Source organism: Hetaerina americana, unplaced genomic scaffold (genome assembly GCF_022747635.1).
Source record: "Hetaerina americana unplaced genomic scaffold, ioHetAmer1.1.p SCAF_3, whole genome shotgun sequence".
NCBI lineage: Eukaryota > Metazoa > Arthropoda > Insecta > Odonata > Calopterygidae > Hetaerina > Hetaerina americana.
In genome coordinates, this window is record NW_027286874.1 from 16397702 (window position 1) to 16423919 (window position 26218).

Consider the following 26218-nt stretch of genomic DNA (forward strand, 5'->3'; position numbering starts at 1 on the left):
ACGATTTTATCGTTTTAATGAAATTATCGACCATTGCCGTATTACGTTTCACATCTTTAGTATGCAAATGACTATTTCCCATTGGTCTACCACTCGTAAATGGAATTGAGTTTATACCCTTTTAAGCAAGGAGGGTTGCTGAACTACTTCTTTTCTTATCTACCATATCTTAATTTAGTCTTTAAGACTCGTGATGCTTTAACGAAATCTCCTCACGGACACCACAGCCTGTACACACAGGAGATGAACAACAAAAAATTTAAGAGACAATCAGGAGACAGAAGATAAAAAAAAGCACAAAAATCAAATGTTTGAAAAATCAAGGTCAAAGATCAGTGTAAAAGATTTTCTCTTAAGATGCAGGATCACCAAAATAAAAAAGGCAACATGAAAACAGGTAACATGATCTCAAAAGGCTAGTAAAACCTAGGAGGAACAAAAGAGTTTTGCTGTTTGAGAGGCAGGACAACAAGAACCGGGAAAACCAAAAAGATAAAAATTCATATAATCTAAGAAGGTAAGTAGGGAAGATATTATTATTATTATATGGTAATCTACCGGTTAAGGTAGGTTTTTGGATGGAAAGAACTACCAAATAAATATTTTGTGACTCCCAAAAAAACACAATCCAGCAGCCTACCCTACATCAGATCCCTCTTCATTTCTGAGTCCTACCTTCCTCCCTTCATCCCGTCTGACATCCCTATCCTGTTCCTGCCCTTTCCTCGTTTGCCTAACATTCTCCCCTCTATTACCGTCTTCAACATCCCACTGCCAATCAATATGCCCTTCATCCACTTTTCCTGCCTCCATAGGATTTCACCCAACAAACCCCTCCCTTCGCCCACCATATAAAGTACTTCCTCATTGCTTTTCCTTTCGGTCCATTTCACAGGGAAGATATGCGCAAGGGAAAACTCCAGATGAGATACAGGAAACAACTATAAGGGAACTTTCTTATGGATAAATAAAAAACATCAGATCACTATTCCAAAGGATTAGAACAGATATCTGAATAAAAAAATTCTCGGCTGATGATGACGATGCTCGTTAACTCGTCCCTTATCATGCCTTAAATGATTATTTCTTTAAAGAAAATCATTCGCTGGTGAAAAATGATACTCTTTTTTTCATAGGGATATCGGTTTTAAAATAGGAGCAATATCCTAGGATTTTACACATGATGTTCGTGAAGGTAAAAGTACCAAATAAGCATTAAAAACTTGTAATTTCTGGTGGGGTTACGTCTTCACCGGCCAACCCAGAGGCTGCGAGTTCATATCCTGTCTAGGTGAATTTTCCTTTGTCTTTAATGTATTTTTAGGGGTTAGGTGGAAAACCTGATTATAAAGTCTCAACCCAAATAAGTTTTTATAAATAAATAAACCTGGGTAATAAACAAATTCACATCTATTTTTCACAAAACCTTTCATGTGACAAGAGGTTATATTATATGACTAAGGAATCGAGGAAAAATCAACTACACTATATGCTATCTCAAACAACCAATTTTTAGGGTTGATCCATCCAGTTAATACATTAATTGTTTTTACCTCGCGAAACATTTTGGAAAGTATTACAAAATATAACCACATGAGTGCAAGTAAATGTTTTATGGTGCACTCACCACAGATTGGGACTGCATACGTGTATATTGATGTTACTCATAACTTATTACACTGTATCCGTTGTCTAGTTTTCTCAGACTTTTGCTTCCTAGCGAAGTATTAGGTAGTGTAACTGGGAGATTTAGCCAGGCATGAGAATTGACGACAACAGCGATGCAGAAAAACGTCTCACTAGCTTGGGTGTGACTCATGGGGATTCAAATCTATTTCCAAACCAGTCAGCTCCGGCTGAGAAAAACTAAGAAAGTTGGTTCGAATTATATATGAGTTACTTACAGGTGTTTCATTATTATATTGATACAACCGACAGATTATAAGTACTTTAAATATTGATATTTACAAATAAATGTACGATATATTCTGCCTCAAATACATCTTCTGTTAAGCCTGACTTTTTCCATAATGTTAAAGTTTTCCTGCGACCTTCACCTTTCCACTTTCAGCCCGTCCTTTGGGCATGTGACAATTATACGCTTAATGCAATATTCTCTGCAAACATGGTGATTCAAGTGTGTAGTTTAGGGAAATGAAATACAAGTCTCGCCAGTTCTAAACATCATTAATTCCAATCAAGGTAGCGTGGAGATTTAATTACAAATATTGACACAAAATATCGCAGCGGATTATTACTTACAATTTTATCTTAACATTTTTCAATGATAAGCAACCCGAAATTTTACGTCAGAAATGATGTGAAAAGAGCAAAGCAGAAAATTATTTGAAAACTTTCCATCACCTGACGCTATTTCTATCTCCTCTTAACTCAATGAGATAATAAAATTATTTTCGATGAATATTTTTGGATCATTGCTCCTAAAATCTGAAAAGCCAAGTAAATCCCGCCAATGTCGACCGTGGACACTTATGCTGGTATTAACTCAAGTCAACCTTCCCGTGGCAGCATTTGCAAAACCATATACTTTTTTCCATCTTTAGACCGCGAAGATCCGGAATAAACTAATGGCTTTTATTATCAATATAAAATTCAGCGAAACCTGCAACTAAATCTTTAAAACTTTCCTGTGCTTTTAGCACAGAATACATCTTCTCAAATGCTATGCGGTAATATTTTAGTACCCTCCAAGCCTCCGTTAGAGTGTGTGGCAGGGGGTGGATACACACCCGACTAACTTAGACCCGAATATGACCCCTATAGCGGTCGGACAATGTTATTTTGACCCCTTATCGTAGGAGAAGTAGTTTTTTATGGGATGCGACCGACAACTGAGGTCATTTGCGCTATTTGGGATGGATGGGAAAGGAACGGTGGAGAGAAACCCGGCGTCGGAATTAGCCTACTCTTGTCGAAAGGCGCCGAGTGGTCCGCAGTTTAACGTATCATCCGACTCGTGGAAAAAATGACATCTTAAATCTATCTGTATCACCAATTTATGGAATGACGTATTATAAAAAAGTTGAAGATCAATTACTTTTAATACTCATTGAAATGGTTTCAATGACAACCATAATTTATTTATGCAAACGAATTTTATCTATAATAATTTAAAATAAAACGCCTCGAGTCGTATTCATTCGATTTTCTACATACCCTAACTGCTTATTTATTTTTTAATTATTTTTATTTATTTATTTTCCCTGGAAGCCACCGCCAGGGTGTGTGGCAGGGGGTGAATACACACCAGAATAATTTTACCCGAACATGACCCTACCGCGGTCGAAGAATGTTATTATGATCCCCTATCGTTCGTGAAAAAAATGACATCTTAATTCTATCTGTTCTACACTAAATCTCTCTAATTTTATTACTATGATATCTCCTGCCATAGTACGATGTAGGTAATAATAAATTATCAGCATCACTGCTAAAGAGACCTCCTCCCAATTTATGCAAGAGCTTCGCTCTGTAATTTAACCTTCGCTCCGTTAGTGATTCCCAGCCTAGCTCTTCTAATTTTTCGGATATGCTACTAAGTTTATCATAACAATGTTTTATAAATCTAGCGCCTGTATGCTGCACGCGATCCAATGCGGCAATCAATCCAACTTCGTGAGAATCCCATATACTAGCATCATAATCTAAATGAGGCCTAACGAGCGAAAGATAACATTTCTCTTTGACCCTTTCATCTCATTTACCAAGTACTCTTTATTGGTAATAGATCCTAATTTTTTGTTAGCTTGTCCACATATTCCCCGTATGTGTTTCACCCAGGAGAGATCGTGAGTGGGGGTAACGCCTAGGTGTTTAATTGAGTCTACACATTCGATTTCGGTGTTCCCAATGCAGTAGGCGTTCGGGAGGGAATTGCTCGTTTTCCAAAAATTTATTACAACGCACTTTATAAGTTTAATTCTAATTTGCAAGTGTCCCACCAGCGTTGTATAGAATTAAGGTCATCTGACAAAGCTGTTCGGTCCCGGTCCTCAGGATCATGGATATCAAGGTAAACCACAGCATCATCGGCAAATTAAGGTATCTTACTCGCGAATACGGAGTCTATGTCGTTAACGTAAAATAGGAGTACAAGAGGTCCGGTTACACTTCCCTGGGGAACACCTAATAACCCATACCCTAACAATTGGGCTTTTCATTTGTATGCCTGTGGTACTTACATATCTCATACTTCGTTTTAGTCGTAGAATCGTATTAATTGATATCTTACGAATCATCAAGCCTGCCATTAGCAGAATAGTCCCCACTCTATTACCTCCAACCCCACTGGCTGCTATTTTTCTTAAGCCCAGGTAGATTGCTGCTCCAATGTGTTTCTTATTTTGTTTTTCTGGACCAATGAAATTTTAATTCATTTGATCACGTTCCACCCGGATAATCTTCCTCATGTAAGGAAAACATTTCTCGAATCACAAACAAACCTTTAAGTTATTGCTATAGATGGTTGTGGATATCGAGGGCCGCTCAATTCAAAAAATAGATTTCTTAATGTGAATTTCATTCACATTCAACATGTCAATTCCAGGTTTTTTCTTAAATCAGCCCTCTACGAAGTCCAACACGCGCTTGTGCTTGACACTCACAACTCAACAACTTTCCATAAAGCTTCTACTAGTTAACCGTTACTCACATTAGCTTTTTATTTAACCTCTATTTATTTCTACTTAAATATGGTAAAACATAGAGCACTATTCTTACACCGATAACTATTGTGTTTCATCTATATAATGATGCTCATGGTTGATGGTAATAGTTTCAGAATGTGGTGAAAGCTTCGTGGATAAGAGTGAAAATTGGGACTCAAATGCAAGCCAATTCCGATTGGAATTTAGCGATAAATTCATACACTTAATATATTATATGAATAGAAAATTATACCAAATATCAGTAGTCACACGAATCTCTTTTTCATATGATGAACTACAGGTATTAAAGTTCGCCACAAAAAAGTCTTACCTACATGTCAGTGTGACATCCATACTCAAAGTTGGAATCGAACCCACTACTGACTCAGAATGAGTTAGCCAAGAGTTTTCTAAAAGTAAGTGAAAAATATGATCCGATTACTGCAAGCAGCGATTATACGGCTTTCTTTCTTGCTTTGAGAGGCAATTTTTTTACTGTGAAGGATCGCCATTGAACGCATATTCAGGAAGAATAAAGGGGTTTCGGGAAAATTGAATTCGGGGCAGGAACTTCAGCATTCAGCGCGGCCCCTTCCATTGTGAATGAAACAACGATAGACGTGGACCGTTACGAGTGAGGCATTGTTCAATATCCACTCCCACTGACCCGCAGAGAATCATTCCTCCACCGACGACGATTTTGACACAAAGAAGGGGCAAAGAATCACTCTCCGCGGGTTTTCACGAATACCACAAAACTTACGGGACTATGGAGTGGGACAGTTCTATTGGTCAGATTAGCGAAGAGAAATTAAATAATTGTAGTTAATCCATCAGTGTAGATATTGATTTATTAATCCACCAAGTTGATAAGGTGAGACAATTGCGTTTGAAAATTTTATTTATCATAACCAAGTTACGTCATGAATGAAAAATGATCGACAACAAGTTCAAAAGTCGAACTGCTTCTTTTCATCGAACAGCGGAGTTAAAGACACGAAACACAATTCAACATAATAAATCCTAGTCGATCACACAATGAGAAGCTTTTATAACGGATAATTAAGGACTTACTTACAATCATATGAGCATCATAGAAGATCTCAATACGCCTTACCCTATGTTGAGTAACCTTTTTTTTAAGTTTAATTTTCAAGTGCTTCGACGACTGAGGCCATTTGCATTATGTACTGTTTCCAAACATCTGAAAGAAAAGCCACCATACGCTGAAAATCCTTTAAAATCTGGCACTCATAACATGCAAAATGACTACATTTCCTCAATGATGTGGCAGATATATTCAAATAGTGATGCATGAAACATGTCACCACAAACATAGATACACTTGTAGACATAACTCCTGTGATGACAGAGAAACATCGACTTTTAGGAATTTTTAGGTTGTTAGCACAGTTGAAGATGACGAATTCATAATCTAGTGGACAGAAACAGGTAAGAAAAGGAACGCTGTTCCACTAATTGTGAAACGCAAATTTATATCTTCTCTGGCATTGAAAATGAATATAGGTATAAGTATACTTGGGTCTAGGCTAGGCGCCACCACCACTGCCCGTCACTCATCTGTAACCACACGGTGATTGAAATGGAAATTCAGTGCGCAAAATGTGAATGACAGAATACCATTACGCCTTCAATGCTCCTAGCATGAACAATTCCGAGACAACACTCCTCTTCCTTATTTCCTGGCCCCGCGGACACGCACGAGTCAACGACCCTATCGGCTGCTGCTTTTTATAACATCACAAGAAATCTCCCATAGGCTCAGCTCTCCAGGGAGAAGGTTCGAAAAAAATACCACAGCAGGAATAAGAGCGTCGCAGAAGATCATTACAACACCTTTGTTTGGCCTCGGCCATCCGTGATACATTTTGATTACTCGGTTTGTGCTAGAATATTTTCTTTCGGTGTTTTGCTTCACCGATTTTGAATGGCAAACAATTAGGAAACTTTTACAATGTTTATTTTTAATCGTAAAATTTAATTCATAGGCTTAAACATGTATTTTGATCCTAAAAATTAAAACATGAAATGATTATTCTTAGACTTTCGTGGCTATATTACAATCGATCGTAAGCTGTTAGGGACGTTCAAAAATATAACTCGAGTGTGCTACGTACAACATTCACAACACTCACATGGTTGATTGCCTACCGGGTACTGGAAAGTAGAACATTCCGATTCAAGAGCCGGAAGAAATAAAAAAATATACCGCAGAGATAGCACAGAGAGAATATACGAGAGAGAGAGAAAAATAAATTGCAGAGAGAAGGGAGGAGCACATGGAATGCATGATTGGGATCGCAATAGGAGGACAGGGAACTGACAGGAAATGAGCTGATGTTAATTTCATATAAAGTATTTTTGGCATACGGACATTGTGACCACAATAACTTCTATTCATAATTTTGAAATAAGTGCAGGATGAATCAGTACATAATTGAATTGTCTAATTTTTTTTAGATCCCATTGGAAATAAAATGGTTGGATAATACTTTTGAAACACTAGGCAAGTGACACAACCAGGCTTGGGCCAGGAAAATCTGGGGCAACAGGCAGTGTTACTTTGTGAAATGTGATGACTAATGAGTACACATGGGATACAATTGGATTTGAATGTCGTAATGTGCACGGGATAGTTTGATTGCCCGGGAGGCACATGCGCTACATTTAATTTACTTCTATGCCTGATTGCTAGGCTGGCAACGCTCCTGAGCTGGATTGAATGAAATGTTGTGGAAAGAAGTTGGAAGTCTACAGCGGAGCATTTACAAGGATTCAGAATTTTAAGATACGCAGCAAGCAGCTTAATAGTTTAGTGATGTGAATTCTTTGAGTACAAGAGCATATCAGATCATGAAGTACTGTCGCATATTATGAGTGGCCCATCGATATCTAAAGATAAAGACTGAGAAGACATATGGGTGAACCTGGTTATTAAACTTCAAAGGTAACCGCGCTAAAAGTAAAGACAAACAATTTTGAAATAACACCGAATATCGAAATTAACGGCGAAGTGGGATGGCTAAAAATATTCTGAATGTATTTTGGGGAAAAAAACAGAAATGATGACCCCTGATGAAATATTTCTGAGGCCACTCTTTCAATTTAGTATCAACTAGTGCTGATTCGGAATTATGATTTTTCTGTTAACATTTGAAACACATTTTTATTCATGATGGTCGGCAGGGTGCATTATTTTATTTCAAGGAGAAAACGCGAGAAAATAACTCAAGAAAGTAATAAAATGATTGTGTGCATTACGATGGCACCAAACAGGTATCAATATATATAATTTTGTTTTTAACATGTAATTGTGACGCAGAAAAGCGATGCATAACATCGTTTTTCCCCATGTACCACAATCATTAATTAAATTGTTATTAACGGGTAATAAAATGCGGTTACTCATGTGAGAATTTCATAGCCTGGAAACGATTACTATGAGAACCATTTCCATTCCCATCGAATCTCAAGTTCACGAAGCCTACAAATCCATTTCTTATCCCTCTTCCCTTGGGTTCCTCACAGCCCGAAAATACAACGGGCCATCCTCACATGGCGGAAACTGAAACCCCCACCACGCCACCTTCGCTTCCGCCCAGCAGACGGGGTAGGGCGTACTAATGACGCAGGTGAATGCAGACAGAGGAAGGCGGGCTCTTCCTCCCTCACACAAGAAGACGCCCGCAGAGGATTTCGACGCGTGCACGTGGTTCAGTCTCACGTCCCACCAACTGGCGTGTCTTCCCTTTTCCGGAAAGCTTGACGTGCGCTGCATTCGCTCCGATCCCCTCTCTTTCGAAAGACAAACGCTTGACGGGTCGTAGAAGTAGATGCCGATCGAAGGTTAGATGAATCATGGCCCTTGGCACACGCCCGCTCGGTCATTATCTCTTCCACTGGACTAATTTACGAACGATCACCCATTAAAATGGTGGGTGTGCACGAGAATTCGACAATCCGAGTTGTTTCTCACCAGCAAAATCTCAAATGAGAATACTTCAACGAAAGAAGGGCGTGTTCCCACGGGTAGACTGTTCTGAAAAGCTTCATTAAGGTATGCCCCTATAAATATGCCTCTTATAAAACGGACTGAGTTGAATGTCATCGCCTTTATTTCAGCTAGTCTTCATTACTTAGGACGCAAGATACTATATAAAAAGCTGGTCAAATCAGTTTTAAGTCAATTTCAGAAATTAACGTATTGAATTTTGAATGACTTAATTTAGGGGTGGCCAACCTCTTCGATAGGGGGTCACTATGTCAGAAGAATTGTCTTGGGGCACAACTAAGATACTAGCACTAACGAAAGCTGAGGAGCAAAAAAATTTCTGTGCTACTTTTCGTGATACCCACTGTTCCGCTATTGAAAACGTGCAAAGAATATTTGCATTTTACACTGTACGTTATTTGATCATCCGTTTGCGAATGATGAATGAATAAAATAGATATATCTAAAAAATGCAACTTCATAATTTGTTTAAAATAATTTACCATAAAATAAAGGGGTAAGTGAACTGCAAAAAACTAGTGGGATATATAACAATCTACTTTAAAACCTAATCGCATCGATATTTGGTTTGAAGAAATTGGTTGCACTTCTCATTGACCTTTCAAGTTACTCATTGAATATTTTGATAACTTAACTCTCAGTATGCTTCATTCTGGAAAATATTTGTTCAAACATACAGTAAAACAAAAGTGAATCTCGATAGGCTAGTTGACATTGCTTACTGGACCGTATTTATGGCCGTTCTGTGCCCTGTGTGGCCCGCGGGTTGGATACCCCTGGTTTAATTGATACGATAAGGTCAGAGATACAAGATATTAGGGATACTAAAAAAATCAACACTAATCCAAAATGAATTGCAATATGAGGATGGAGGAAAATTAGAATAAAGTCAGCACGGAATTTATATTTATAGCATTTTATTTGGTCGTCTGAGCCAACATCAGTGAAGCTCATAATAATTCAGCCAACTTACATGGTCAACGCACCCAAGACTTTACCACGCCGCAAAAGATAATGGCGGAATGATTCTGAGTTTCATCCTCGATCTAACAGGGAAACCGAACCCAAGCTGGTGGGACGCCGGAAGCTTTTCGATGAGAAAAAACAGAAGTTGCGGCTTAAAAACTACACACAGCGGTGAGATTGAATGGCGGAAATGGGTAAAAATCGCGGGATACGAAGGTAACATTCATTGAAGAAGTAACCATCAACCTATGCTCAGTCAGGTATGTCGACTTTCTGAAGTTCTGGACGGATGTGACACGGTGGTTTGAAATGTTTGTTTCCATCTCTATGAACTCCGTCGAAGTTGAAAAATATACAATATACTATAGTTCTTGGTTATTAGAATGTAGAATTCGATCCCTCAGTTTCAAATAATGCGCGGCCAACAAAAGAAGTTAATCACACCCGCGAGAATTTCATTTGATTTATCAACAGTGGAGCTTTATAAGTAATTGATATCAAGCGCTAATGCAAAAAACCCGCAACGTTAACAAAGGAAAAGTTTAATACAAGGAACTATTAATTTCTTTTACCAGGAACTGACGGACACATGAACTAAGTTCACGTCATGAAACTACCATGGCCATCGAAAACCCGTCCAATTAATTCTTCGCTGAAACCATATTCAGTGAATAAATACAGTGAACAAATTAGACTCCGTCTATCTAAATGATAATGGCTTCTTCTTCTATTTAAGGGGAGTGGACGACGATGTAGCTGAAACTCAAATACAACCACGAGATTTTAACGATGCTTTCACTAATGATTACTGGCTATTGTGATTGAGTATTTAGGAAGTAATCTCACTGTTAGTCATCATTCGACAACCCGTCTATGTTACAATTGGTCGTGACCTAATGTGTGGCACAATGTCATATAACGGCAGAAGTAAAACTTATAGTTTCAAGGTGGCGTTCCTTCAGTAGCGTGATATGCTATCCTTAGGCGCGAAACAGAACTGCAACGATCACAGTCACCACAAAAAAGCACCTGTGGTCTATGCTACTGCGGCCGCATAATTTTTTTGCTCCTCAGACATCCGCCTTCGTTGCTCGAGGGAATAATAGTTGCTTCACACCTCGACCATAAAATACGACGACCCGATTACTGGTGGTGGCGAATACCTAACGTTGCCATCAAGACGATTTAGCTGAACGAAAAAGAGTAATCGGTCGCGTGCCGTTGAACCATAATTGACGAGGAAACCAAACTGTCCTTGTAAGAAAATTCACTGATTCCGATATGGACTATTTCTCCACCGCCAACTCCCACTTCGCTACCATTAGTGGAAGCTTTCTTTCTGACACAAATTTTCAATAAACCGGTAGCGAGTTGAGATCGCTTTTCCATAGTTCCTTGGTAAAAATACCGATCGAAATAACTAAAAAAGAACGGCTCTATCATTAAGAGAAAAATCCACGCAGAACCATGAATTAAAAATGCGAGATAAAACGAAAAGTTCTCATATTATTCCGCGCTTCTGTCAATTTAAATTTAGTATTTATCCTTGCGTTTAAAAACAGCACGGAAGGAAATAGGCCGAGAATTTTTCCCCTAGCAACACGAAAAGCCAAATACAAATCAGCTCTCGAAAAAAAATTACTTTTTTCCACCCACCTCCACCCTTTCATCTCAAACCCGATCAAAAACGTGACCGAGAGCCGTCTATTAATTTACCAGGTTCAGGCCGAGAGGGTGGCTATCTTCGACAGGTCCAAGTTGCTGTTTTAATTTCCTCGGCCCTACCTTCGTCATCAGAGAGCAGAACGCGAGTGAGATGGGGATGGAGCGGCTGATCCCGTAGAAAAGGATGCAAGAGGCCGTCGTCGATATCGCCGGGATAGATAGAGCAGCGACGCGCCGTTGGACTCGAGGAATCGACAGGAGGTTGAGAGCTATTCCTCCGTCTCAAGGGTAGTCCGAGGAGTGTCGAGGGGCAGTGGAGGGAGGCGCATTGCTGGAGGCGGGGACTTCTTCGACAGGCTACCGAATCATCCCCATTGGACACTCTCTCAATCACAATAACCATTGTTGAAGGCGAACGTCACGACACGATGGAGATGACGTGCGCTTTCTCGCGGCCGCCTAGAATGGGAAAATATGATATTCTCCAGTCTCCCAGACCTTGGGTATCATTTGTACGCTTTAATTTTTTTCAATATTACTCTCGAAGTAAACTATGGATGCACTATCATCTCTATTTTTCCGCCTAATTTTATCAAGTTCATGGCCAGAAGATACCAAAATTAAATTAAATTTAAAAGGTAAAGAGGCAGTCAAATTTTATAATTGTTAATACAGGGGTTCAAAGTGTAAAAAATAATCATTGCCCAAAACTGACCTAACTTTCTATTCATTTTTCCACGCACTATCATATCCATCTTCAAAACTTTGCGTTACCCTGCTAAAATAATCAATTTTCAGTTTCGACCCTGCATCCAACGCAAACAAAAACTTTAAACGACTTATTATCTCCGTCTTCAAAGGAATAAAATCATCCAGCGTCATCGCCAAAACGCCTGCTGAACTCACCTCCGGGTGATCTCATGGATGGATAAAGAATTAATCGGTGAAAAATGAAGAAAAAGGGATTGGATGACATACCTACACCCTTGCGTCCTTCAGTCTCACTTCCTTCATACATCATAAGTTAGAAATGGAAAAAATAGTAGCCATGATAAGAAAATACAAAAAAATATCCCCAACCTGTCCTTGCGTTTTCCATGAAGACTCTCATAAGGCTAAGAGACCTCCCTTTACGAAATGAAGATCTCCTTGCACCGTGATAAACTTTTTCCGTCCTAAGATAATACTTAATGAAGCCTCCATAGGAAGAAGATGAGGGAGTAATGTGGAGATGGGTTAGTACAGCAATTATCATTTTTCCTCGTTGACAACCAAAGGAAGTCCAAGAAATTATAAAAATGATCTTAAGCAATTAGTCAATGACTGGATTTTTTCAGTATATGTTTATCTTGTTTACTAGTTTTATTCATTTACTTTATATCCATTGATTCAAGGTACTCCGTTGCAGTCATGCGACACTTTGTTTACAATTCATCAGCTTTCTGAGCCTGTATATCTCTCCGTTATTCTGAAGGTCGTAAGTTTAAAGGACGCCATGAGCATTGGCGTAGTGAAGACAATGAATTACTCACAGATAACAATATTTATGGAGAGAAGTGACCTTAGCCATCGGATTCTATTAATTCGTCTTCGTTTATTCCACGAGCTAGTGGTTGTATGATATCTAAACAGTAAACCCGTCATAATGTGACCTCTGTATTGCAATTATCTAGTGCTATGCGGAACAGGAGCTGACAGCGAATAAAGGTAGTGCAGAAATAAAGTAAATATTAACGAAAGCAATGCAAAAGGAAATGATTTAGTTTATCGTGAAGCAGTTATATCCTCGGGGTAGGGTTGGAATTTGATGCTAAGTGGATAAATTCATCAAAATTACTTCAGAGGAGAGATAAGCAAGCATTTAAAACTTAAAATTTGAAAGTCTTTGTAAGAGGGATTTCAAATTCGGGCACAGAAATATTAGTGCCACTTCGGACGGAAAAATTAAGCCGCAAAAAAGTAAGAGCAATTTCGCAATTGGCCGCAATTTTGCTCATAGGGGATTTTTAAGTAGAAAATTCTCTAAGAGGAACGTAAAAGTCTAGGGCAAAAAATTCCCCTGGGTGAGCACGTACTAGCGGAAATCCGTTGTTATAGAAGATTGCGCAAGTCGACCTCCAGAAAAAAATTATACAGTTATTTCAGAGAATGCGTGAGAGAATTTTTGGAAGTATTATCGCGGTTTTTTCATAAGTAGATTATTTTGAAAACCGTAGCGTTCTATCTCTAAGCTATGTGATTTTGAAACATTTAAATTCAAGGCACGAAAATAATAGGGGGTAAATCACAAATAGTTGCCCCCTCTCATATCTAAACATTGTTTGCTCGATAGGAAATAACTGTCAGACACTCAGAGAAACTTAAATGGTATTTCTTAGAGTACTGATTCAATTTCAGTATCCACTCAAAGCCGAAAGCTGAGTATTCTATACATTGGATGAAAAATCCAATCCATCGACACAGAAATGTGGCACATGATTTTTGTTTTCAGGAAGGAAATTACAGAAGGCACAGTTGGTCAGCAGAAGCTAAGTCGCAAACGCTCTGTGCCCTTACTCCTTGCGCCATAATTTGATCACCTGTACGTAGCACACGTGCTATTTATAAATGTTAGTAACCGAGGAACATAGCTAATGCATGCAGTAAAAACATGGTAAAGTTCCACATGAGCCGCTTTTTTTAAATTATTAAAACATGAAGACAATACAATATGAAACAATGCGATTTTATCATTGGATACATAATCTATATCATTTTCTGAGATAGTACAAAATGATGTGTCAATTATTGATTGCCATTCCCTTTGGCCTTGCACACGAGGGCAACAGAAAATTCACCACCAATGTCACCGAAAAAATTTCCATCGTAACAAATGAGTACCATCAGCATTAGTTTGCAAAATAACAAAAATCTTCCAGATAATTCATCACTGAAAACCCTTCTAATACAGGCTAATATACGAGTAGTTCATACGCAGCCTCCAATGGTTGAGTCCCATTTTTATTTTATTTCCACGTCAAAACTAGAGAATTAGGCGGGCATATGAGCGATGAACCCATATAGGAGTCGGCGCAGGTAATTTTATTTGCTGGAACAAGTAGTGAAGACTCATATAAATATATAGCTGTTTCACGATTCAATGGTGTCGCGGGGCACCGATTTTGCCATAGAATCCGATGGGTATGGACCCAATCTCCCCCTTGCGGCGCCACGCTTTTACGCTGAGAGGAAGGAAGGTGAAGGCAAATGCATACTCACACTGGAAGGAAGAGAGAGTGAGAGCTAGAGATTCCATCGAGTCCACCCACCCGGAGGCCGCGACCCTTCAGTGGAAGGAGGAGTGGAGATGAGCGAAAGAGGCACACACAAACACACGCACGCGAATTCTATAAAGAACGATCACAACAACGGATTCTTGTTTTCATTCCACTGGCCGCAGAGTCACCCCTGTCCAAGGGACCAAGCCATGACGGCAGAACGTCGAAAACTGCCAGAGCGCCAGAGAGACCCCACCACCATCAAGTCTCACCTCTCCTCCTCCTGGCTGCCCCACCAACAACCCCCTCTTCCCCCGACCCCTTCGCATTCCACCTTCCACAGCGGTACAAAACCTCACCATTGCGCTATCCCCCTCCTCCTCGGGAGTCTCTCAAACCATCCTTCCCAACCCGCTTTGCTCACCCTCCGCCACGCCAACCGCTTCCTCCTCCCCCTCCGCCTCCGGCCTATTCTCTGCCCTTCCTCTCTCCCTTTTATACTCTCTCTTCCTATTTTCCCTCTTCCTCAGCCATTTCCTCGCACGTTATAAAGCGTGGTTACTACCGCCGCCTCCACCACCTGCCCATCGCGCCCCCTATCCTTCCGCCCCCGCTCCCCCATTCCGCCGCAGTGATCGGTCAACATCGGCCATCCCTTCGGCTCACTTCGGGTCACGTCTCGGTGCACCTCTTTTTACCTTTTTATATACCCCTTCCCAACCTATTCGCTGCCACATGCTCGTCTCATCCAATTCAAACATCCCAGCGTCACTACCCTTCTCTCTCGTGCGACGGCGAACTCTTCCACGTTTGACGTCCGACATTCACCGCCCGCCCTCCGTTCGTTCCTCGGATACGGCATCGTTCTCAACGGCGAAAAATAAGCCTTCCGTCGAAGTCCTCCGTTTCCTTCTTCCCTCCACCGCGCACACCCCGCCGATAGCGCGCATTTCTAGCGGCGTCCTCATCCTGCGGTCATTCCCATTTTTTTGCCTGGATGTAACTGCCCCATTAGTCCGCCCGAGGCCCTTTACCTCTTTCGACCGAGTTGGACGAGCGAACTCCAATGAAGGACGCTTGAGAACCAAAACCGTTTCACTCGAGATGCTCGCCTGCCATTCATTGATGAGATTGCAAGGTTTTGATTTCTCCTGAGTTTAGCTACGGCAATCAATTACGAATGATAAATGGAGCTGTGGTAAGAAGAGATCAGGCAGTATCCTGCTTCGAAGAAAATTTCCCGGAACATTGAGATCGCACAATTCATTTAGAGGATAAGATTATTGCAGTAAATGGCTAGAGGGTTAAAAAATATTACATATTTTCGATGGATTGAATACTATCAGAAAAGCATGATGCAAAATGAAACGATTTACGGAATGACTGAGGGTTTCCTTTCATAAAAATTTTCAGAGTAAATTCCAACGCATAAACATATAAGAAGGTAAAATGGTAGAAACTAATATTTCTTCGAAACGGTAATCCAATAGACTTAACTTCGCATTCATCCCAGAGAATATCACAGCTCTCATTTTTCACTGCAAACATTTCCTTAAAATCTAAGAACTTGAGCTCTACGGCCTCGTAAATTAATAACAAACAAAATGAAAATTCCTAAAGCCGTAATAAGTTCATTGCGTAATTAATAAGTTCATTCATTCATTAAATAACTTATTACGGCTATAGAAGTTTTAATTTTATTTTATTAAACATTTCCTGGCAATCTTATTTTACCCATGTTATCAGTTTCGCAAACACCTTATTCCCTTCAAAATTATGCCTTTTCTGCCGTTCGTTTTCTTTCCTTACTTTCAACACATTTTTGTATACGTTCTTTCTTCTGCGTAAATATCATACGCTGTCTTCCCAGCATCCTCGCTTGTAGCCACAATTATCTTATTTTAAAATACCTCTTCCTTTTCAGCGTCAGAATGTTTCACTTTATCATCCCAATAACCGCCGTCTTGCATTCTCCTGACCAGATCTTTTCCATCTACTATACTTTCAGAGCAATCAACAATCAATCATTCCTTCAAACTCTCCCAAGCATTACTCACGCCTCCGCTTTTGGGATATTTGCCCTATTTCGCCTCATTTGAGTTCGGCTAATCCTCAACCAAGCATTCAATCTGTATTCTTGCATTTCTGTTTCACAAATTTTATACTTTCCTCTTGTTTTTTTGCGCGCTAACCTCATACACTTCCTCACATATCTCTTTTTAAACTGGCAAATAGTGGTCTGTTTCAAACTCAGCACCTCTCAATGCCCTCTTGTCGTTCACTAAAGCTATCATTCTCTCATTGGGTACAAAAAAATCTTTTGGATTGGTGTATTCTGCAGAATCAGTGCCCTGCATTTATCTCCTAGTGATGGGGCACGGCCTAAGGTCGGCTGGCTAACAAGGCATCCCTTCAGAAAGTATATTAGCTTGTTTGGAATAGCTAACGTAGAATATTATGATGTCTCACTGATAATATTGCGATGAAAATGGGTCAAAGCTAGCAGATAGAGTGCCGCAACCATTGCCAGAGAATTCTGCACTAGTCACTGCTACTGTTAGAGCTGGTGAACGTGGAAACCCCATCCTTCACAACTCATGCATGCCTAGAAGCATTTGTGCATTACCCTATGGAAGAATAAAAGCTCATGAATACGCCATTCTTCGACTCCTATATAACACCAATCTTTGACTTTCTTAAATATATCCATCTATGCTAGTGGACCTCGCTATCTCAATTCAATATTTGATCCAACTATTTGCCATGGTAAACGATTTCTGCGAGAATTATTTTTATCTGTCATAGAATTTCATTTTTCCAAGTGGCAACGAGTTGAGTGTGGGAAAAGTGACCCTGACAAGTGCAATCATTTATGTGAATTAAGAAGCAGAATATCTGTATCAAAATTTTGCTTATTTCTGAAAAATCTGGAGTCGGAGTGCGCCTTACATTGGATGGCATTTTAGAATGTAATGACGTTACACTTTAGACGCTTAAGGTAAAGCGCAAATTGAGGAACATTCTGAAAAATCTAAGGTGTGAGAGTGAGATTTTGGATTGATATGGATAGTATCTGGTGAATTATAAAAATAAGAACTTGGAATCCATGGTTTCTTCGCCAGAGGCATTACAATTCATGCTTTGATGCTCACATTTCGCATAGAGTCAAACTTTTTCCGCCGAAATTACTGTTAAATATATGAAAATCCTGGTTGAAATGAGGAAACAATTTATCATCGTTCAACCGATATTAGTCAGGGATTTATCATTAGGAAGTTATGCGATAGCCTCTTTCCAGTAGAAACTGACATATATTTTTTGTTGCCATCCGGACGTATCTGGTGGCACATCTGCCAATGGGATCCGGATATCCACTCCTGGCTTTTCACCATGTTTCTTAAGGGTCGAAAAATCAACAACCGTAACCAAGGCAGTACTCGAACCTCTGTATAAACAGGCGAGTACATTACTCGCCTGACTAAAACCGCCGGCTTAAAAATATGAATCCCATAAAAAACTAACGGATATTTAATAGTATATCGGTTAATTCTACTCTCTGTCTGATATCCCAGTAACCTATCGAAGAAGTACAATAAAAGTTTTTAAATAAACCCGTGGCTATCACATTTTGTCATATATGTTCACATTTTTAACAATGCGTGCTATCTGATAATAAAATGAAGTCCATTGTCGAAATTTAAACAAGCATTAAAAGTAACAAAATTGCCCCTCATTCAATCATGTATAACTTTGACCTATAATATTGACAAATGGATAGCATCGTCAAATGCATATTTTTTGTTTCGTTCTGAGTCAACCTAAATTGAAAACACACAGTCTACATTATTCTTCAATGTGAAATTGTTTTCACTCTAAAATACCGTCTGGTATTGCTTGCCGACATAAAACAATAAACTGAATGTTATTGACGACCGTAACAGCATTTTCCGTTAACGCTTCATGACGGATTAGCTCATGCAGCTGAAAAACACATGATAGATACATATAATCAGCATCGTCGGAAAATACTATAAATACAAGCCATTCAAAAGTATTTTGAGCGATTTCTGCAGTAATTTTAAGCTAAACATGCCATGTAGATCATTGAAGAATGATTTTTTTTAAATGGAGTGCCACTGAATGCATACATGGCCACGCAATTTATTTAATCTTCCCTGTAATCCGGGAAAAATTCACGAGGAACAAAGTCGACCTTTTTCATTACCACTTAATAGATATAAATTCTGGCAAATAAATTACCTTAAGCTTTTAAGCACCTAGTTTTATTTTTTTCCATAGTAATTCTCGATCAGTGATTCCATAGAAACAATTTATACTGTAACTAGAAAAATCGTCCAAAATTTTAACCTGGTAATATCCCTAATAATATTTTGAGTGAGTTAATATGACACATTAACTCATCAGTAAATATTTGGCACGGAACATGAACTGGAGAGTTCGATGAACAGATGCCAAACGTTTTTTAGAGAATTATTTCGTCGGAATAATTGTAATAATTAAGAGTATGTTCAAAACCCAGCAATAACCAAAAAATCATTGCTATGATATTATTCACTGGTGCATCAATATGCATCAAAACTAATTACGAAACACAAGCACCAAGTCCAGTTGCAGATTAAAAAAACGACAAAGTGAAGGGAATTGAACTGATGTTATTTTACACTGATGACAGGTAAAAATTAAAACCACGTAAAAACAACGAATTGCTATATTAAGATGCTCCTGAGCACTGTAAATGAAGGCATGCGGTTTGTAGGTAACCTTCTCAGTTCAGGAGAGGTCACGGTTTAGAATAAAAGAGGTAGACTTATTTCCGGAGTCCTTCATTCGATTCTCCTGGCTGAATAACTTCTCCATAAACCTTTCCCACGAAAGCTCCTTCTCCAGGATGTGAATGAGAGACCGGAAGCGGGGGGCAGTCCTGTTAGGAGGGCGGGGCACTCGGATCGCACCGCACCACCCCTCACAGAAAGCCCTAAAAGGCCAAGCAGTCTGCTCATTTTATGGCATAATAAAGGCTATTGGAGCTCAAGCAAAGCATGAAACATTGCTTATTTAAAATAACTGTTCTCTACAGCGTGAAATAAACGGTAGGACAATGCTTTGATGGACATTCGAATTATAGGTTAAAGACAATTAGCGGGCAAGGCATTTTGGTAATAAACATTATGATGCGAGGAGAGAAAGAGATACTTATCTGCACATCTATTTCCATTAACTTAATCTTCCTCTTTACGTGGTGCGCAAAGCGAAACATGAGCAGGGGTGTAAACGAGAATATTAAAAGAGAGTAATTTTAGCACTAATAGATTGAATAACCGTATAACGACGAATGCGAATCCTGGGAAAGAACTATAATTTAAATTTCTCTTTATCTTCAGGCTGCCAAAAATAAGTTGTGACAGCGGCTCTGAGAGATATTGCTAAGCTTCACTCATTTCATCCAAGGAATTCTGTCTATATTAAGGACGGTCACTAATGACTATTTACTTCAAATATCGTGAGAAATTCCTCTTTCTTTGGCCTAAATTTTCTTTCTTAATCTCTCCGGCCTTCGCGCAGTCTAGAAAGGCTCATTTCTTCCTTCCTCTAGCTCGCTTTCCAAACGTTGAACGTTTATACACTTTTACTAAACAATGATCTCTATAGATTCAAAAATCGATAGACGCCCAAAATTGATAAAAACGTTAGTAAATATCACATGCGGTTGAGGACGATTCAAAATATGTGTATCACAATGAATTGAAATTTAATGTTTTTATGCTCAAAAATCAACATTTCTTCAAGACGCGAATATTTGGCAATCAATAACATAAGCTGCCGTATAATTTTATAAATGATCAATTTTAAAATAAAAATGTGCATAGAAAAAATTACGGAAATGAGAAAATCAAATTTTGTAGTCCTGATGAATTAAAATGGAAAAAATTTTTGCAGTAATTTATGAAAACGTTTGCCTGAAATTATTTTTAAAAACTTTTATGAACTCGATTCCAATATCCAAGGGTTAAACGAACTTTTATTTGTTGACATTTTTTTTTTTAAGGAACTGATCAGTTTGAACTACATCAAACGCTCGAATTTTCTATAGAAAAGAAAATATGACTAACCGAAACATTTAAAAAGGGTGTAGCTTTTTAAAGACACCTATACACTAATTACAGAATCTGAAAAGCATTTTTGATAATGAACGCCATGCTTGCGCGTGAGAAATAAAAGGAAGATGAAAGACACTTAAATAAATAGAAGTATACAGTAAGGTCATTAAAAAATGTAATAGAACACACTATTAAAAAAAGAGATTTTTACTTCGGTGTATATTTATTTTCTTTTGGAAAAAATCCATTCCAACTTAGATAATCATGCAAGGACATCCGCAGAGCAACTGGAGCATTATAATTGAAATTCCAGTTCATCTACTCCAGGAATTAAACTTGTTCCGTGTCTTCATTGCGGATAAACAAGACTTCGGACTAATTTCTCTTCAAGGCCTAGTTCAAGACACATCACAGGCACATCCCGGGATTGCAGGAAATAAAACCAGACGAGAAATTATTGTGCACAAAACGTGAGAGGCTCATCAAACTAAACCGTTCGCAGCGAAGGCAATCGATTGGAAAAATACGCGAGCACCTTGCGCTCTGTCGAATTCAAGTTCAAGAACAGCTCGAAGGACTCGCTTTGAAAGGGGCTGTGAAAGTTGATTTCATGTTGTGTCTCGACATCTGCCTGTACCACTCCCTTAGACCTCGAATGGCTCGTCAAGAGTCAAGGTCAAACTTTCCCTAAATAACCTTTTCATGTTACCGGCTGAAGGGAAAGTACTGAGTCTAATGACAGTATTTGTTCATGAGGAAAATGCTATAAAGCCATGTTGTAAGAAACAATTTCTCTGATAATCCTTTCAAATACGAGACAAATGAAAACAACGAAGCTATAGGAATTACTGGTGATAGGGAAAGAAAGGTACGGGCATAGGAAATACTAGCGGAGTCACTGAATTGTTTATTATTATTTAATTATTTTTCAGTTCGAAGAACAAATTTTTCAAAACTAAATGTGATCGAAGTCATGCAGCTAAATGCTTAAGCTTACCATTAGCAATACTCGCAGCAATAAGCTTCGCTGGGAGATAGCTGGTGGGAAAATCAAAACTTAGACGTTCATTTATTTGCGTAACTCAACTATACTTGTGTACAGAACTAAAAGGATAGCTTTTCCTTTCCATAATATCTTTCATTATAATAGATGGCGGTTAATTTTCACTGTTCAACCTAAATTTGGCGTCAAAAGTGAATAATAAAACCGAAAATATGTGCACCGGAATTGAATGCAATGAAACCCACTGACAGGGCTTCTACAATATCTTAAAATGATATAAATAATTAAAAAATGAAGCATTTATTTTCTCGTAATTTAAGTATCGAAGTGAAAATTGTAAAATCGTGGTTCTGTAAAACTGATGATTCCAAAAAATAAAAAGATAAGTTTCTCAGAATTATCATGATATCTCAACACAAATTGGAGGGTGTTTCTTCAATTACTTCACAGGAACTCAGACAACAGGCAGAAAACAATGTAGATAAACTCATTCAAAGCAGCTTATAAATTAAAACGTAATTTCGATAAAAGAGAATGGGGGTACTATTAACTCTTTGGCAGAGCAACTAAAACCAAGTGAATTGCAATTAAAATAAATGTAAATTTCGTAAAACTTGCTCGATATTTACGGAATCGGATGAAACCCGGATAGCATCGTTTCACTTCATGTAATATGCATCCTATCCTGGGCTTTTTTCCGGGCAACATTCCGAGAGTCGAAAATCGAAACACTGTTCTTATTGGGTGTTGCTGCACTCTAGTTTTGAAGAAAATTGAAAAACTTCCGAGTTATAATGAAGTGTCTTTAAATTAGCTTGTATTACGTTTGAACTAAATAAAATAGAGTACAATAAAAATAAATGCAATGATAAAGTATATAAATAAATAATACCAATAAAATTTCAGTTAATAAAAGTAAAATTGAAATTGAAGTTACCAGAAGCAAATTATGCTATTCCAAAGAGGGAGTAATACTTGCAAAATCTTGATACATTGTAGAAATGACATGGATCTACCGTTTATGGGGGCCAGGAAGCGATTTACACTTCGAGGAAATTTGGAACACTCTTAAGAGGGTTATAAGCATCTCGCGATGAAAAAGCAATTGAGTTCTGCAGGATAGAGGGCTTAATCATAAAGGAAAACGTGGTTTAAACATCACCCAAGGCAAAGTATGCATGGAAAATGCACGGGGATTAATATAAGTTAAATTAATAATGGTTAGGTTCAAATTTAGGAGCAGCATGATTAATTTGCACAGTTTGCCGGGAGTGGATGAGGATTCATATCACAATCAAGGGGAAATTAAGTATAAAATCAGAATTAAAAGGATGGAGCAGGGAAGGGGGTTGAGGAAATGGCATTTAGAAACATTAATCGGAAGATAAAAGAAAGGAGTACCAGCAGGCTGTAGAGAAAATCATGAGCCAGAGAAGGGTGATGGGTACTATAGAGGAAGAATGAGAATTTATCAAAAAATGGATTCGGAAGCCACGAGCAAAACTATATGAACTGTTAGTAGGAACTGGAAATGGTAGCCATGGATTACGGACGAAATGATTGGAAAGATAAACGAAAGAAGGAAATAGACGAATGTATACAGAAAGGAACAAGGAAGTATAAAGAGATCAATAATTAACTCGGGAGCGAAATAAATTGGGCGCCAGTAGCGTGGTGGAACAAACAGGGCGAAAATAAGGAAAGTTTACAGGGAAAGTGTGAAATTGGTGCGCTAAACAGGGAGCTTAAAATACTCAAGAAGTAAAAAGGGGAAATTTGTGTTATCAATTAGAGATAAGTCGGGAAAAATATTTCTTGAACCGGAAGAGATCCAAGAGACGTGGAAGAAAAATATAGAAGAACTGTATGGTGAAAAACTTAGGCCAGCAAGGTTACACCAATGTAGATAGAGAATATGGCGTAGGGGAAGATAGCTTAGGTCCAGGCTTACTCGACGGTGTGATAGAAGGAGCAAAAAGGGAAATGAAATCAAATAAGGTCGTGGGGCTAAACAACATTCTCGTGGAACTACTTGGAGGTTTAGAAACACGTGGGAGGAAGAGTTTTTATGGCCTAGAAAATGGCATTCATAGCCTACAGCATTCATTCATGAGGGAGGAATTTGGCCGGAAGATTCCGTCAGATCAGTGTTACTTCTCATCCCAAAAAGGAAAAAGTAGCCATACTACCTTGATCAAAAAGTTCCCGGAATAACCACCGTGTGGCGCGCCCATCGTTCCGATTTGAGTTCTGTTTTTTTTTGTTAAATTGGTACATCTGTTGTTGATATTCCCTTTAAATCTTAGTGTCATAACTTGACATTTGCAAAAGTTACGTAGCCAAGAGTACATCTATCTCTGTGTGTGTTGGTGATTTTTTACAATTGCAGAAATGGATTTAAATTTGCAAAAACGAACTTGTATTAAATTTTGCGTAAAAAACGGATTTAGTGGCGCACGGACGTTGGAAATGTTGGAAAAGTGTTTCGGCAACGATTCTCTAAAAAAAACGGTCGTTTACCAGTGGCACGAGCGGTTCAGAAGTGGTCGTGAGTCAATCGAAGATGATGAACGCAGTGGCAGACCATCGACATCGAAAGTCGGTGAAAAAATTGATAAAGTAAAAGAAATGTTGGTCAATAACCGCAAATTAACCATCAGAGAAATAGCGGAGGACTTGAACATTGCCTATGGATCCGCCCAAGACATTGTGGTTAATGATTTGGGTTTCCGTCGTGTAGCAGCAAAGTTGGTTCCAAAAGACCTCAATTTCATGCAAAAAAGAGACCGTGTTGACGTCGCAAAAGACATGATTTGCGAGGCTGAATCCGATCCCACATTCATCAAAAGGATCATTACTGGAGACGAGACGTGGGTTTATGAGTACGACACGCAATCCAGACATCAGGCAAGTGAATGGCGTTCACCAAATGAGCCGAGACCAAAAAAACCACGTCGTTTTCAGTCAAAAAAGAAGGCAATGCTGACGGTTTTCATGGATTACAACGGTGTAGTGCATCATGAATTTTTGCCAGAAGGCCAGACAGTAAACAAAGAGTATTATTTGGGCGTTATGAGACGTTTGCGTGAAGCAATTCGCCGAAAGAGACCAGAAATGTGGGCAGAAAACTCGTGGATTTTGCACCATGATAACGCACCGTCGCACAGTGCTATCATTATTCGTAATTTTTTGACGAAAAATGCAACAAATACCATCCAACAGCCACCGAATTCACCTGATTTGGCTCCCTGTGACTTCTTTCTGTTCAATCGAGTTACAAAACCATTACGGGGAACGCGTTTTAGCAGCCGAGAGGAAGTTATGGAAAAATCGCAGGAAGCACTGATGGACATACCGAAAACCGACCGTAACTTTTGCAAATGTCAAGTTATGACACTAAGATTTAAAGGGAATATCAACAACAGATGTACCAATTTAACAAAAAAACAGAACTCAAATATCGGAACGATGGGAGCGCCACACGGTGGTTATTCCGGGAACTTTTTGATCAAGGTAGTATGTGAGGGATATAGAACAATGAGTTTGATTTCATACGCAGTTAAAGCTGTTCTCAGGATCTTCAATAAGATGATAGAGCGGAGGGCAAATGATTACTTAGGGAATGATCAGTTGGGGTTCAGAAAAGGGAGAGGCTTACGTGATACCATAGCAGTAATGAGGTACCTAATGGAGAGATACGATATGATAAGATACGATCAGGATGCATTTGTCTATTTTGTAGATTTCGAGGCGTTCAATAGAGTTGATTCAGTATAATTTATGAATAAACATAGTGGAAAAGAGAAGTAGATTGCAGGGATAAGGGATTTATCCGCAACCTGTGCATGTCTCCGGCTGCTCAATTGTAAATGGCGGGTGGAGAGTCCGGATGGAGAGTATTATGAAGAGTAGTAAGACGGGCGGGCATTATCAACTGTGCTTTTCAAAGAAGACATGGAGGAAATGGTAAAAAAGGCATGGGAACAATTGGAGAAATGAATGAAAGTTGGAGGGGAATTCATAAAAATCAGTTACGTTCGGAGATGATCAAGCTTTAGTTTTCTAGTAAATTAAGCGGTTGCAAGCATTGGAAAGTCAGTAATGGGATAAGGATAATTGTAAACAAAACAAAGAATATGCTGTTTCCGAGAAATATAAAAGCTACATTTAATGTATTAAGATTGGACTTCATAAACCAGAGCAGTTGGAACAGTTTACACATCTCGGAATTGTTGAGGGCCAAAATGGCCAAAGTAGAAGGGACGCAAGAAGAATTGTACTAGGCAAAGGGGCTTTCACCAGGAGGATAGCAGCTAATGACAGGGACGTTGAGTAAGGATGTTAATAAAAGGCTTGTCAACACTTTGATACGGAACAAGGTTTTGTACGGCGCAGATACATGGCCATTGAATCAAGTAGATAGGTAGAGCCTGGAGGATTTCTAAATGTTGGTGTGGAGAAGGATGGAAAAGGTGAAGTGGACAGAAAGGAAAACAAACGAGGAAGTA

General features: G+C 38.9%; 1 protein-coding gene across 10 annotated transcripts in view; it reads right to left on the reverse strand.

Annotated features, from left to right (window-relative positions):
• Positions 1-26218, reverse strand: part of LOC139690215 (uncharacterized) — a 309365-nt gene that overhangs the window by 142167 nt on the left and 140980 nt on the right. The window lies entirely within an intron of this gene.